Source organism: Dipodomys spectabilis, unplaced genomic scaffold (assembly GCF_019054845.1).
Source record: "Dipodomys spectabilis isolate Male_0828 unplaced genomic scaffold, ASM1905484v1 ptg000547l, whole genome shotgun sequence".
Taxonomy (NCBI): domain Eukaryota; kingdom Metazoa; phylum Chordata; class Mammalia; order Rodentia; family Heteromyidae; genus Dipodomys; species Dipodomys spectabilis.
The window spans coordinates 203,539-215,590 of NW_024871224.1; the positions used below are offsets into that span (position 1 = coordinate 203,539).

The 12,052-nt window shown below is 34.0% G+C and overlaps 1 non-coding gene across 1 annotated transcript; it reads right to left on the reverse strand.

Moving 5' to 3' along the window:
- Nucleotides 1-11,698: 11,698 nt before the first annotated feature.
- LOC122099942 lies at nt 11,699-11,802 on the reverse strand. The gene has a single exon (XR_006146048.1). It is a non-coding gene; the product is annotated as a U6 spliceosomal RNA (small nuclear RNA).
- Between the last annotated feature and the right edge of the window lie 250 nt (nt 11,803-12,052).

Below are 12,052 nucleotides of genomic sequence, written 5' to 3' on the forward strand. Positions count from 1 at the left end.
CCCTCAAAATAAACAGAAATCACATTTTGTTTAAAACGCTTTAGTTTACAGAGTTTTTAGCCAACACCAAAAATATCTTTTTAAGTATTCTGCATTTTGTGTGAAGAATTTTTAACAATAGTTTTTTGCTGACATGTAATTAACTTACAATATATTATCTCCTTTTATTGTATACATTTTAGTACTTTGGAAGTGAATTGTACCTTCATAGGTTTTCAAAGCCTAATTTTCACAAACTTGCATTTCTTCAAATAGAAATGCTATAAATATTAGAACAGACATTAAAATAGATATAAAATTCTGTAACAGGAATTTGTCCAGCATGCATCCTCTATAGTGTGTCTTTTCAAAGTTTGTTTTTGGGGATTATTTCCAGGGTCACACAACTACTATTCAAGCGCACTGTCAATGAACTACAATTCTCTGTCCAAACACGTTTATTACTTCTCTTTAATTCATTCATAGATGAGGAAAAACCAGTTGTTTAAGGATACAGGTGGACCTGTTGCAACAATGAGAAGTACAAGTTGTCATGTCCAAAACAAGCTTTACAACGTTGGTGCGGGGGGGGGGGGGGGGGGGAAGGAGAAGGATTGGGATTAGGGGGGGAGGGGGGAGGCTGGGAAGGGATGTGAAGGGTAAACAAAGGAGGAGGCTGCAATGCTTGGTAAGAAATGTACGCATTATCCTGCCCATGTAACTGTAAGTCCTCTGTACAGTATGTTCACAAATAAAATTAAATTAAATTTAAAAAAAAACAAAAAAAAAAGAATGATTACTGAAAATGCAGTCTCTAATACTGCAAAGTATATCGACTTGAATTTACTTCTGATAATTAACTTGAAGCTGCATGTATAGAGTTAGTAAAAAACCTAATTGTGAATTGAATATGAAGACCTACAACCAATTATAGGCATGAAGCTTAGCTAGAGGCACAGCCTTTTTACTCAATTTATTTTCTGGCAAAATCATCTGTCCTATGAATCTCTGAATGGGAAAGCTCTAGGGAATGAATGAAATTTTCGCAGTATATACAAAGAACATATTTTATATTCTATTCGTTGTAAGGAGTCACTGAATATAATAAAAAATATTTTCATTTAAAAAAAAAAAAAGAAATTCGACGCCTTAAAACAAAATTGTTTTTCAGGGCTCAAATTCTCAATGATCTACATCTTCCCCAAAGGAGAGATAAGCCTCTAAATACAAGTAGACCACATCTTTCTAAATCGGGTTTCTCCGGTCTGCATCCTAGCTTGGATGAAAGCCACTTATACTGTCCATCCACAGGAACCAGTCAAATTTTGTCTTCCAATTCTGGGAGAGCTGACCAATGTTAGCGAGTTCAGCATGCAAACGAAAGTTTGAGTAAATCAGAGAAAGTCAGATAAGGTGATGTTAATGAAATGAACCCTAAGATATGTATTCGAAAGTTTTTTATTTGCTTTCAAGCGATTGTTTATGACACATTCATAAGATCATTTCTTTTTTAATTTGTAAGTCCCTCCCCCATTGTATAACAACTGCTTTCACTGTATTTCATGTCGGTATAATTTGTGGAGGGGAAGGGGAAAAACAATTCGTTTAAATAGGGATAGAGGTAGACCCATAGCCAAAATGCGATGTACAAGTCGTTATGTCCAAAACGAACTTTACAACTTTGGTTTGTGAGTGGTAGGGGGTATGGGAGATGGGAAGGCTGTGGGGGAGGGCAGGAGGAGGATGGGAAAAGATGGGAATAGGAAACAAAGCGGACGTTACAATACTTTATAAAAAATATACTCATTATCTTGCACATGTAATTGTAACCCCTCTGTACATTGTTTGCAAAAAAAATAAATGAACAAATAAATAAATAAATAAATTTAAAAACAAAAAAATACATTCATAGAAGTGTAATGAATGGATCCTATACAATTCTCTTTGACCTTTTAAAGACTTGAAAACTTGCTTGCTAAAATGATTGCAGTATTATACAAATAAAATCAATATGAGGAGTATATCAATTTCTCCACAAATGCATTACTATATTTTGTGTCATCTTTTTATATTAGGGTCATACTAGTCAGTATTCTTTCTCTTTTTTCTTAGATACTAAAGAGGAGCTTATTTCATATGCTCCTCATCATGAGTATTAATTTACATATGTTCTTTAAAGAAATATCCTATTCAGACAAAACTTTATATAGAATTAGAAGATATAAAAATGCTTAAGGTTCAGAATCATTGTAGCATTAACATTATAGCATTAACAAATATGTTCCCTCCATCTGTTGGATGTTTTCACTTCGGTTATAGTGTCCTTTGAATTATGAAAAGTTATCACTTGATATAATCCAGTTTATTCTTGCTTTTCTTTAGCCACTAATGCTTTCCACGTCAAAGTTTTAGAAACCTTTACTGTCCAATGTCATGAAATTTTACATTTATGTTTTTTAGGTTTTTACATCTCACATTTAGTTTGATAATCATTTTTTATTTTAATTTTTTTTATATAAGGATTGAGGTAGGCCGGGTGCCTGTGGCTTACACCTGTAATCCTAGCTAGTCAGAAGTCAGAGATCTGAGTATTGTGGTTTAAAGCCAGCCCGGGCAGGAAAGTCCATGAGACTCTTATCTCCAGTAAACCACTAGAAAAACAGTAGTGGTACGGTGGCTCAAGCGGTAGGGCTCTGGAGTTGAGATGCAGAGCACACGGACAATGCCTAAGCCCAGACGTTAAGCCCCATGAGTAACAAAAAAGAAAACAAAACAAAAAAATGATTGAAGTAGTAGTCTACGATCATTCTTTAAATCTCCAGAGAAAATAGTGCCAATACACCCATTTAAGATTCTATTTTTATTTCATAAAGACATGGGATACTTTTCAAAATCTATTCACCATAAAACTAAGAATTTATTTTTGACAAATCTGTTACATTCTTCTATGTGTCTGCTCTTATTGTAGAATTATGTTTCCTACACTACTAAACATGGAAATAAGATTCAAAGCTAGTATGAAGGCTTAAGCTACACCATTTTACAAGGTTGTTCTGACTGACTTGTATTCCTTGAATTTACATACGATTTTATTGAGCAGATGAACCAATATTCTGCAGAGATATCTAGATATTTGATAGTCACTCATATTTTGTACCTTGTGAAAACACAAGACCTCAGATATTATATATAGAGTATATATAGATATGTCTTTAGAGAATACTTGAAACAACTAAAATTAATTTAGGAATGAGTTAAGATTTAGATAACGCTGTAACATAATAAAGTTGAATGATAACAACTTGAGCTGTACAACAGAGGAGAATGAGAGTGGAAAGAATGATGGACCACATAGGAGCTATATGTCATTGCTCCTGTGTTTCAAAAAACAGAAAGGCTTCAGAGAAGAGAAGGAGAAAAATAAAGTGTCCTGAGTCAAGTTTCTTTTTAGCCTATCTAATAGTTTGGACTAAAAGTCAGCCAAAATGGGAAAAAATAAAATAGAAAATAAAGCATTGTATATACCTGTTACAATGTAAAGAAATTGTAATAGGAATATTTCCAAAGACATAAAAGAAAGAACAGGTAATCTCTAAAGGGCAAAAGAATGAAGAGAGAAAAGAAGCAAAGTAAAATCTTTATCAATAACAAACACAAGACTTTGAAAGTGGAAAGGCAGTGGAAATATTCAAAATAACAATAAATTTGCTAGGGTGGATAGACTATGGATCTACTTTTATCACATATAATTTTGAAAAAGCATACTAGGAATGAAAGTTTAAAAGTCATGATTTAAAACATTATTTGGATTATAACTAGACAGTATAGCTCAGTGGTCAAACATTGGTCTAGCATATGTGAAGCATATAAATTAGCATTGTAACCTGTGTAATATATATGTGTATGTATGTATCAATGGATTCAGAGAGAAATATTTTAACATATTTTTGTATCTACAGTAGATTTATGAAATCATCCTTCATTATAAAATAAAATGGATACAAAAGTTAATAAAGTGCAAAACAAAAGGAATTGTTACAGGTTTCTTTTTGTTGAATGGAATATGAATTGTGAGAATCAGTTTGGGAAAATTATCTCTACTTTACCAGAATGGATAATTCCTATTAATTCCAATCCATCTATTTGCCCATATTGTGCATCCTCACACATGAGTGTCAAAATCAAACCACACTTTTTGCCTTTGTATTTAACTCACCTGTCATAATTTAGGAGATAATCAAATAAAGATTAAAATAATAGTAAGTGAGGCTATGAGTTAGAGCTTAACAAGATTTTAAATATGATAATAACTATTTTAATTGCATATATCTTTTACTCTGTTGTGATGGCTCTCATTCCCACATTAGGAAAGTACATAGAAGGTTCTCACTAAATTATATGTACAATTATGAAAAATGTATTGAAAGAATATGGGCACAGTGTGGTTTTAGCTTATTGAGACCTGTATGGGGTAGTGTGTTTTTGAGGATTTGCAATACTTTTTGATGGAGATGAAGGGAAGGATGTGCTTATTCTGGAAAACAGGTTAGAGGATTGCTCCCAGAAAGATAGTGATGAATTCCTCCAAAAGGTTACAGTAAAAACACTTCCACAACCATATTCACTACTGCACTATTCACCATAGCCAAGTTATGGGAACAGCCCAGATGCCCTTCGGCAGAGGGATGGTTGGAGAAAGTGTGTCATATATACACAATTGGATTGCACCTATCAATTATGAAGATTGTTACATTATTTGCAAAGAAATAGATAGATCTAAAAATACGTTAAGTAAACTAAGTCAGAACCAGATACACAAAGGACCCATGTTCTGTCTCATATTTGGAAGCTAGAACTTTATACAAGTTTACAAAACAATATTAACCAAAGCATGCTATTTGCAGAGGAGTATTTAAAAGGTGTAGTTTTTTATAAAATCGAACTTTTAATCCAACAAAATGAATACCAGGAAATTATCACTTGGAAGATATGAGGGGAAATCAAAGGGAAGGAATAAAGAGAGTTATGCAGGAAGAGAGTGAAGACAGTATATTCAATGCAGATAGTATGAAATTAGTAAAAATGAAGGTGGGGTGAGGTTTGGAAGGGTAGGGAAAAGTTATATAAAGATCCATTATACTTAAAAAATGATTTATTGGATGGAAATTCCTTGTACAACTAGTTAAGATAATAAAAATATACTTAAAAACAATGGAGATATCTTAAACTGCGTTCTCTTAAACCACGAGTCAATATAATAGTTTCCTCCTGAGAAATTTTCTCTGCAGGGCTGGGAAGGTATCTCAGTGTTGGAGCGCTTGCCTTGCATGTATGAGGCCCTGGGTTAGATTCCTCAGCCCCACATAAGCAGAAAAAAAAGCCAGAAGTCCCGCTGTGGCTCAAGTGGTAGAGCGCTAGCCTTGAGCTGAAGAGCTGAGAGACAGCATCCAGGCCCAGAGTTCAGGCCCACGACCAGACACAAAAAGAAAAAAAAGAAATTTTCTTTGCAGGTATTTTCCTAATAGTGACAGAAAAGTGATCAATGCAATGAATATCAATACATTACATTGCACATCATTAAGAGACAGTATATAGAATCACGGTAAAAATGTTAGAATTCATCAAATGATAAAATAACAGGTAGAATGTGCCAAATGCTAATTGATTGTTTTTCCACGTTCTTTAACCATGGTATCTAATTTAATCCTCACAATAATTCCATAAAGTGGAACTATTTACATTATTAATTCTCAGATGATGATACTGAAGTCTTCAGAGTTGGAATTACTAGTACAACATTGCACACATGGTAAGTGTTATCCTGAGATACATCTCCCACTGTATCAATTAACCTCATTCTATTTTATGACTAAAATACCAGCACTTAGTCTACAATTTCTAGGAGAAATTCTCAGAATTATTGTGTACACTCATAATATTTCACTTTATCTTTGTTAGAAAATAGGTAACGCGGGCTGGGAAGGTGGCTCAATGGTAGAGCGCTTGCCTTGCATGCCTGAGGCCCTGGGTTCGATTCCCCAGCACCACATAAGCAAAAAGAAAAAAGCCGGAAGTGGCGCTGTGGCTCAAGTGGTAGAGCGCTAGCCTTGAGCTGAAGAGCTGAGGGACAGCACCCAGGCCCAGAGTTCATGCCCCACGACTGGACCCCCCCCCAAAAAAAAGAAAATAGGTAATGGTAATATGAAAACTCAAATTTCATAATCAATGCATATCTCCCTGGTGAAAGGAACTGCTAAAGTATAACATTCTTGATTTCTAGCTCAAAATAGTAGAAATCATATTGTATCCCTTCACTCAACACTGCACTGCCTGGGGACCCTATCACTGTTTAACAAAGTCTTACTGAAAGAATGACCTCCCTAATTCCTGATGGAAACAGACTGCAGGTCTTATGGACCAATCATTTCCACATTGTAGCTCACCTAAGTTGTTTACCATTAGAAGTGTTTTGATTGCTTTTCATACCCAATATTTTGAGAGAAAGGTACTACTTTAAAATGCCGTTAAAGCCAGACTGATAAAAATCAATTTTGACCTCAGAAAAATATTCCAAGACCTAAGCATGAATTAAAGATTCTCCAACTTGTGAATACAATTGGTTTAAAAAGACATAAAGGGCTGGGAAGGGGCTCAGTGACAAAGTGCTTGCCTTGCATGCATGAGGTTCAATTCCTCAGCACTACATAAGCAAAAAGAAAAAAGCTGCAAATGGTGCTGTGGCTTAAGTTGTAGAGCTTTTCCCTTGAGCTGAAGAGCTGAGGGAAAGCGCCCAGGCCCAGAGTTCAGGCCCCACTACCAGACCCCCTCCCCAAAAAAAAAGACATCAATACTACCACATTTTTTCAAAATTTCTTATGATACTGAAGATTCAGTCATAAACTATTAATACTTGAAAATAACTCATTTTCTTGGGAGTAGGACACAAAACACAAGATTAATCCAAATCATTTTCAAAGACCTTTATTTATACTACAAATTCACTATTATATCTACAAAGATTTTAAAAATAACTGAAGCACAGTGACACAAAGGACATAATTTAACTGCATCAGCTACATTCAAAGGACTATGCTAATAGAAAACAAAGTTATACTAATAATTAGCTTCCCCAATTCACTTACATTCTTTTATTCTATTTCTTTTAGTTTCATAAAAACTGGCTTTCCATAAAATGATGCATAAAAAGCCTATATACCCACTTACTTTTTCAGATTTTAACAATGTTTATTGCAGAAATGTCTTTAGCTCTATAGTCAATGAACTGAAATAATATTAAAATATTCAAAGGGTTTTCAGAAATTGTAAGACTCACTCTGAGATGTTATTTATATTCGAAAAGATATTCAAAAAGCCTTATTTGTTAAATTTGTGATAATTACTCCAACAAAAGAACTATTAATGAAGAAATCTTTGTATGTACAAAACAACTTCAAATGCATCCACAGTCTGGAGATGACACATGCTTTTTTTTTTGTCGGTCGTGGGGCTTGAACTGTAGGCGTGGGCGCTGTCCCTGGGCTCTTCAGCTCAAGGCAAGTGCCCTACCACTTGAGCTACAACACCACTTGACACATTCTTTTTGTTTCTTTATTTTTGAAATGTAAATCTAACAAGCATATCCACAATATTGATTTTCAGTCAGTATGATGGGATATTCAAATCTAAAAAATACGGGGTTTATTATATTAGTGTGAATAGATACTATCTTACCAAAAACGTTATTTTCAACAGAAATGCGTAAAGAGTTTATCCACCTTGTGTTTCACAGGAATAACCAGAAAGTAATACCTGTTTGGTCAAGTCACTCAAAATCACTCCATGAGTATATCTTAAAAGTATAACCAATTTAAGAGGTCAAATACATATTTTGTACTGACAGTCATCTTACAGCAATAACTTACTACCTAATTATATGTGTATCTTCTTACCTAACAAATACTAAGAGCTGAAAGTGATCTCTTTTATCTAACTTAATGGTGTAAATGCTTTGATAATGATATTTTTATCATTTGAAAAATAAAATGTACAGAAGGGTGGTTCCACTGAAATGACAGAATGGAACACTGATAAATAAAAACATAACAACAGCTCTTTTAAGCCTCACCCTGTCCACATTGGCAAGCAACATTGCAACAGCACAAAGCACACATATACACATACACACAGGTGTGCACATGCACACACAAATATACACGCATGCCAAATTCAGGGTTTATTGTACAAAAAAGTTCAAATAAAATGTTAGTGTTTAGGACAAATGATAATTTGCCTTATTACAAAATAATACATAAGCCAGTCACCATGGTTGTTACATTTTACCTTCCACTCCACATGTGACCACTTAATTTATTTTTAGTTCATTAATAAATTCATTCATTCATTAGTTTGTTGCTAATACTAGAGCTTGAACTCAGGACCTGTCTCTGTCCCAGAATTGTTATTTTTTTTGTTTTAGTTTTCTCAAGGCTAGCATTTTACTGCTTGTACCACAGATCCATTTCTAGCTTTTGCAGGTTACTTTCAAATCAAAATCTAATAGACTTTTTTTCTTGGTCTGATTTCAAACCACAATCATCAGATTTCGTCTTTCTGATTAGCTAGGATTAAAGAAATGAGCCACCAGTGTGGATCCTACTATTTCCTATACTAATCTAATGCACATACTTAGATAGTAATTTAAAACTGAGAGCATAGAAGCAAGATGTACAGTGATGATATTGTCCTGTCAGAAATTCAAGTTAGTAATGTAAATTTCTTCTTAAGGACATGCACAAAAAATACTTAAGAAGAAATCTGATGATGTGTGTGTATATGTGTGTATGTGTGTGTGTGTGTGTGTGTGCACGCACGCTGTTGCAATATGTTCCACATAGAAGCACTGTGCAGAGTGTCCAGCCATTCACAGTTATTGCATGAATATCTACCTTGACTACCAACTCATGGACAATGTCTAAATGTCCACTCTAGGTTTCCCTATGAAGAGGGATATACTCATCCTCATCCCTAGTATTCATATGAATGGCCTTTTTGGAAAGTAGTCTCCGCACTTTAGTAAGCTGCAAGGCAAGCACTATACCATGAGCCACCTTCCCAGCCAAAGGATTAAAATTCTTGTCTGTAATTTGGTCAAAGGTATGTCTCTTTAAGTAGGCTACTAAAAATGTGTTTACTAATTTAAGGTAAATAAATGAATTCTATTTCCATCTCTTTAAAAAAATTGTTCTGTAAATTGATCAGAAGCATGGATTTTGTGGCTAGATAGGTCATTGCACATCTGTATCTTTCTTCCTCTCTCTCTTTCATGTTTCTCATAGATAATATAATTGCTCCATAATTATCCTACTTTGTTTTGCTTTTATATTTTCGGTTGTATCATTTCACTTTCTGCCCTGCCATTTCCCAAATCAGCACCACATAAACAGAAAAATCTGGAAGTGGTGCTGTGGCTCAAGTGGTAGAGCACTTGCCTTGATTTGAAGAGCTCAAGGACTGTGCCCTGGCCCAGAGTTCAGGCCCCACAACTAATTTAAAAAAAATCTAAATCCTTTAAAATTCTAGTAACAGATCTGACTGAAATCAGTGGAATCACACTTTTCCTGTACAATGAAGGAATCGGTCCAGGCTAGGAAAGCAACTAGAGAGGCAGGCTGATTGTATCTGTGATAAACCTTTTTGGAAAATGGTATCGAGTATTACTTACTTGTGATCCACTTGTGCTGGAAGCATGATTCTGAACTATTGCTTGCTGATTCTGAACTATTGCTTTGATCATTATATTCTCCAAGAAGAAAAGTGAAATTTAATTGATAGCAAAGGATTACTAATACATTTTGTCTTCTCATTAAGCATCTTCAATCATCAAAATCACCTAAAGACAATAAACAGGCCTACTTTTTTAGATGAAAACAAGTGTCTTTAAAAAAAAAACAAAGAATTTAAGTAGTTATGCAAAGGACTTCTATTTTACTACTGCATTATACATTTTTTTTCTAATTTGAGTACCAATAAATTATGGATCTATTAGAAAGGTCTTATGTTGAATAGTGAGTACTCTTACACTATATCATGGTATTTCCCAAATCATTTACATAGAAGATATTGTTTCCTATTTTCTCATTCCTAGAATAAGCTGCTCATGAAGATACCACTGGTCCTCATTTTCAGTCTGTACCTTTGAATACGGAGGAAAATCTTTCTCTGCTCTCTATCAATCCCTACTCTCCTGGTAGAATAATTTAGAATAGTAAAAATGGAAAAAGAGAAAATAAATCACGGTGAAAAAACATACCGAAAATTCACTGGATTTTTCCAACAAGTTCAACCAACGTGATCTATACGGGAAATTGATTGACACCTCATTCCCACTGGTACTCAAAGTCTCTGGTTAGGCAATTCTGATGAAGACAAGGAACAATATGAAAAATGAGAAATGGTATCAATTATGAGAAAAAAATGGAGAAGGATCCAAGTAAATTTCTTCTTTGGGATGCCGAAATTAATCGGCTTACTACAGTGCGGAGACTACTTTCCAAAAAGGCCACTCATATAAATACTAGGGATGAGGATGAGTATACCCCTCTTCATCGAGAAGCCTACAGTGGACACTTAGATATTGTCCATGAGTTGGTAGCTCAAGGCAGATATTCATGTAATAACTGTGAATAGCTGGACACCCCTGCACAGTGCTTATATGTGGAATAATACCAGAGTGGTTTCTTTCTTACTTCATCATGATGCAGATACAAATGGCCAAACTAAAGTCCTCTTGACCACCTTGCATCTTGCTGCTGGGAATAGAAATAGCAAAGATATGCTGTATCTACTTCTGTTGAACCATTATATCAAACCAGGTCTGAAGAACAACTTGGAAGAAACTGCATTTGATATTGCCAAAAGGATAAGTATGTATCACTACCTCTTTGAAGTTGTGAAAGGCTTTACAAATTGTTCTCCTAAATCCTAATGGTTTGGTTAAGTTCTATAAATTTCAAAAATGCCAGTTCATCCTTTGTGTCCCTCCAAAAGTCGTAATGGTTTGGTTAAGTTTCTTAAATTTCAAAACTTTCATCATTCATGTCCTTACAAAATATTTTCACAATGCAAAGCAACAGCAATATCTTACTTTAAAAAATCATGGATTCCATGTTATTCTTCCAAGTGAATTGCCTGACATTGATGTCAAAATGTATTCAAGAGTTGTTTGTATACATCTATAATGTTTTTTGCAGAGTTTGTGATTTTTTAAAATCAGAAATAATTTTAACTTATCTGTGGAAATGAATAGTATAGAAACTTAAGTTATTCCTGGTGCTTGTCTGAAAAAAGTATATCTATGTTTGTATAATGTCCATAATCCATTTCCTTCTCTCCTAGATATATTTTGAATTCTACATTGTTTTATAATATATAGGTTAATTAATAAATGTGTCCATTCAAATTGCATTCCTTATAGAAAAAGTTTAAGATTCCTTTTTTTCCCTAGGTCCTTATAGTATTTTATTTCTTTGGGATAAGATGATAATGTTATCTAATTTCAAGTTGTGTAAAGGTTATGCTATGTAAAGGCCTTTCTAAGGTGAAGATTTAAACACTGATGTCAACCTAACCTTTAATTCTATGAATTATATATGCTGTTACACTTGTATTTTTGTAATCAACCTTTTAATAACTGTTTTACATTTCTTGCATCTGAAAAATGAAAAATATGGAATACTTCACAAATTTTTATATCATCCTTGTGCAAGTGCCATGTTAATCTTGGTATTGTTGTCATTTGCGTAGAACTGCTGCTGAAGCCTGTAGTATCCTCTAAATTTAAGTAGTTAATGATGCAATCTTTATACAGGCATATATCCTTGGTTGCCTATTTGTAACAATGAACCCTTATTGTTCCTAAAAATGGTATTGATCTTATTTCTCTAAATTTCTGTTTATAGTGGAAAAAAAAACTTATATTGTATGCTCACATTTGCAATTTTTCTGTCAATGACCATTTTGTCTTTTTCATTTTAAATTTGATCATATTTTGAAGCCTTTATAGCTAAGTCCAAAG